Source organism: Rhipicephalus microplus, unplaced genomic scaffold, assembly GCF_043290135.1.
Source record: "Rhipicephalus microplus isolate Deutch F79 unplaced genomic scaffold, USDA_Rmic scaffold_338, whole genome shotgun sequence".
NCBI classification, from domain to species: Eukaryota; Metazoa; Arthropoda; class Arachnida; order Ixodida; family Ixodidae; genus Rhipicephalus; species Rhipicephalus microplus.
This window is the reverse complement of record NW_027464906.1, coordinates 8,222-12,500: the sequence shown is the minus strand read 5'-3', so window position 1 is coordinate 12,500 and position 4,279 is coordinate 8,222. Positions and strand designations below refer to the sequence as shown.

At 57.1% G+C, this 4,279-nt stretch overlaps 2 non-coding genes across 2 annotated transcripts in view; both read right to left on the bottom strand.

Annotated features, from left to right (window-relative positions):
- The window catches only part of LOC142793825 (5.8S ribosomal RNA), a 153-nt gene extending 61 nt beyond the window's left edge, over positions 1 to 92 (bottom strand). Inside the window, exon 1 of the ribosomal RNA XR_012891851.1 lies at positions 1 to 92. This exon is cut by the window's left edge and continues 61 nt beyond it. This is a non-coding gene — a ribosomal RNA (5.8S ribosomal RNA).
- A 1,719-nt stretch (positions 93 to 1,811) lies between these two features.
- Positions 1,812 to 3,626, bottom strand: LOC142793826 (small subunit ribosomal RNA). Its single transcript, XR_012891852.1, has one exon. It is a non-coding gene; the product is annotated as a small subunit ribosomal RNA (ribosomal RNA).
- Between the last annotated feature and the right edge of the window lie 653 nt (positions 3,627 to 4,279).

The window sequence follows — 4,279 nt, the reverse complement described above, 5'->3', positions numbered from 1 at the left end:
AGTGCTCAGTGTGTCCTGCAATTCACACCAAGTCTCGCAGCTGGCTGCGTTCTTCATCGACCCGAGAACCGAGTGATCCACCGCTTAGAGTCGTGAAAAAGTGTTTGTTCAATTCCGTACAGTCAAAACCAAACGTTTCTGGCACTCGGCCAAACAGTGGCCAAGAAGGGCGCTTTTCAGCGCACGCTTGGACTCCAAAACTCTGCCGCGCCTTTTTCGGCTGCCGCAAATCGAGCAAACGGTGTGTTTCGGACGGCGTTTCGCTTTCGCTACTTGCGAGTGCTTTCGTGGTCCACCCCTCTATAAATACTCGGGAGGCGTCGAAGCCGGTTCTCCAAGCCGGACCCGTAGGTATCGTTGTGTGCTCGCTCTCATTGGCCCGCCTAACCAGAAAATGCCTGCGGTACACCCATTTGGATAAGAGTGCACGCAGATGCGGGCCTCGACGGCTACACATTTCCTCGGGCGGCCGCCTCCCGGCCTCCGTGGAGCGCGGGATGCACGGTCCCATCGACAAGCCTCTCCCGTTTTTACCGTGGCGTCGCGGTTCACCACGGCAGGCGGGTCGGTCTCCTCCGCATAAAAAGGGGGACCCCCGCTTTTTGTTCCACGAAATCGCACAAGCTTTTTTCGCATCCACGGTTTGCCACCGCACACCAAAATGCCGATCCGGCTGCCTACTTTAGCCAACAGGTGGAGCCAGGCGCGCCGTACTTGCGCGGCACTTCCCACGTCCACCGAAGTCGGTGCCAAGGACCACTTTCGGCGCCGGAGCCGCGTACGAGCCTACTCGAGGCGGAAGAACGAAGCCAGCAAGGGCCTGGCCGCAAGTGCGTTCAATTGTCGGGACGTCCAAGTCCCTCGTTCTTCCGTGCTTCCTCTTTCGGCAAGTCGTTGCGGCACCTTCCCAAAGCGCGCAGACCCGCTAATCGCGACGAGCGCGACGTGGCCGTGCCGCCTTTCCCTCGGCAGCAAGCAAAACGCCTGGCAACGTCGACGCTCCCCTAACCGCGATCTCGCACCGTGTTTCGTGTGGCGAATTCAAAAGCCGGCCGGCGCTGCTGCAACCATTACGGTCGGTACGCATACGCCGCGGAGGGCGGGACGGTCATCGGAGCGTGCGGTTCCTCCATCGAGTACTGCGCACCTCGGCCGTCGCATCGCCGTGCCATGACCGGCCGCGCGTCAACGCGAACCGGTGCCAGCGAGATCCCTCGCCTGCAAGAACCGACCGGCAGCCTCCGTCACCCGAGGACGCGGAGGCGCTTGCCGCGGACGGCGGGACGGTATGCACTGGTGCACAGCGGACCCGTCACATCGCCAGTTCCTTGACCGACCGCCGACGCTTGTGCCGTTCCTCTCGTACTTGGCAGTCGCCGCGCGATTGTCGGGTCTCGTTCTTGCACGCTCGAACGGTCGGGAGGGCACTCGGCTGGCGTTTCGGGAACGCGCAGCCTCGCCTTCTACCGACGTAACCACGACTCGCCGTTCGCGCTCCGCCGCTCCTGTTTACAGTACTAGGCGGTCCCGCAGCGGTCGGGTCGCGCATTTCGAGCGCTTCGAGCCACGGTGCAGTGGCGGGTCGAAAGCCGACCTATGAGTGCGTTGCGCCGTTTGTACCCGCGTCCGCCACCTGGCCGACCGTCCAAGGTCGCGGTGTTGGCGTCCGCTGGGCGCAACAATTTGTCACGGGGTGCCGCTCCACATTCAGGCAGCCCCGTGGGGAAAAGCCGACCCCGCGTCCAAACGGGGTCAGCGGCAGAAAGTGTCGGGCGCAGACGCAGCTGAGGCGCTCACCCTTCACAATCCGTTAATGATCCTTCCGCAGGTTCACCTACGGAAACCTTGTTACGACTTTTACTTCCTCTAAATGATCAAGTTTGGTCATCTTTCCAACAGACCGGCGCAACCGAAAGGCCGCGCCGGACATCGGTCCGAAGACCTCACTAAATCATTCAATCGGTAGTAGCGACGGGCGGTGTGTACAAAGGGCAGGGACGTAATCAACGCGAGCTTATGACTCGCGCTTACTGGGAATTCCTCGTTCAAGGGGAACAATTGCAAGCCCCTATCCCAATCACGAAAGAAGTTCCACGGGTTACCCAGTCTTTTCAGACAGGGATAAAGACACGCTGCTTCCTTCAGTGTAGCGCGCGTGCGGCCCCGGACATCTAAGGGCATCACAGACCTGTTATTGCTCTGTTTCGTGCGGCTAGGAGCCGCTTGTCCCTCTAAGAAGGTTGTAAGGTGCTGGGAACCCCGCACCTATTTAATAGGCTAGAGTCTCGTTCGTTATCGGAATTAACCAGACAAATCGCTCCACCAACTAAGAACGGCCATGCACCACCATCCACCGAATCAAGAAAGAGCTCTCAATCTGTCAATCCTCCCAGTGTCCGGGCCGGGTAAGTTTTCCCGTGTTGAGTCAAATTAAGCCGCAGGCTCCACTCCTGGTGGTGCCCTTCCGTCAATTCCTTTAAGTTTCAGCTTTGCAACCATACTTCCCCCGGAACCCAAATACTTTGGTTTCCCGGAAGCTGCCCGCCGAGTCATTTGAGTAACTCAGGCGGATCGCTGGTTGGCATCGTTTATGGTCAGAACTAGGGCGGTATCTGATCGCCTTCGAACCTCTGACTTTCGTTCTTGATCAATGAAAACATTCTTGGCAAATGCTTTCGCAGTAGTTCGTCTTGCGACGGTCCAAGAATTTCACCTCTAGCGCCGCAATACGAATGCCCCCGTCCGTCCCTCTTAATCATTACCTCGTATTCCAAAAACCAACAGAACAGAAACGAGGTCTTGTTCTATTATTCCATGCAAGTTTATTCAGGCGACTCGCCTGCGTTGAGCACTCTAATTTTTTCAAAGTAAAAGCACCGGCCATCTCGAGGCACACAATGAAGTGCACCAAGAAAGAACCGGCATGATGTTCAGTCCGAGCCGTCGCATCGGGTAGATGCACTACTCGTCTGGAACTGAGATCCAACTACGAGCTTTTTAACCGCAGCAGCTTTAGTATACGCTATTGGAGCTGGAATTACCGCGGCTGCTGGCACCAGACTTGCCCTCCAATTGATCCTCGTTAAAGGATTTAGAGTGTACTCATTTCAATTACGGGGCCTCAAAAGAGTCCCGTATTGTTATTTTTCGTCACTACCTCCCCGTGCCGGGAGTGGGTAATTTGCGCGCCTGCTGCCTTCCTTGGATGTGGTAGCCGTTTCTCAGGCTCCCTCTCCGGAATCGAACCCTGATTCTCCGTTACCCGTAACAACCATGGTAAGCAAGTAACCTACCATCGAAAGTTGATAAGGCAGACACTTGAAAGAAACGTCGCCGGCTCGTGGCCATGCGATCAGCACAAAGTTATCCAGAGTCACCACACAATACGGGCCGAAACCCGATCGATCTTGGTCTAATAAAAGCACCCGTTACCCAAAGGGCTCCAGGCTCACTGCATGTATTAGCTCTAGAATTGCCACAGTTATCCAAGTAGGAAGAAACGATCTAAGGAACCATAACTGATTTAATGAGCCATTCGCGGTTTCGCCTTATTTCGGCATGTACTTAGACATGCATGGCTTAATCTTTGAGACAAGCATATGATTACTGGCAGGATCAACCAGGTAATCGTTCGACTGCGCGTCCGTCCTCGCCTTCGGCGGGCCGGACGCAGTCTGTGTGCGGCGGAGGCCACCTTCAGGCGCCCCAACACTCTTATTTTGCACTCCGAGATGACGGCGTTCGAGCTCGCTACGGCACAACCTTCCCGAAAGACGAGTGGGAGCCGTGCGGCAAGAAGCACGTTCATGCTCGCTCTTTTTCGTTGCATCGACTCGGTCGCGCCGTGCGGGTTGCCCAAGCCCGCTGCACTGTCGGTGGACCGGCCGGAACTAGCAACGGAGCCGAGACTGCAAAGCCGCCAGACGACGGGTCACGCCCGCGTCTTCGGCGCTTTCGCATCTGAATCGCCCGAGGACGACACGGAACACACCTCGATATCGTGGTAAAACGGCACCGTCCGACAACCAGCCCCTAACGCATCAAGCGGATGAGGCTGCAGACGACTGCCGTGGATTCCCCTGGAGCAGACCCGAGGACACGCTTGACGAGGCCGAAGCCCGCCGCATATCAGACACCCGGTCGCTTTCGCGTACGCCGCTCACGAGAACCCCCACATAATAGCAGCGATAAGTACCCAGACCTCCTTGGGCACTAATACGAGCGTACTCGAGAAAATTTCACCGCGGGTGTGCCCCGAAACGTGTGGCACGTTGAGCGT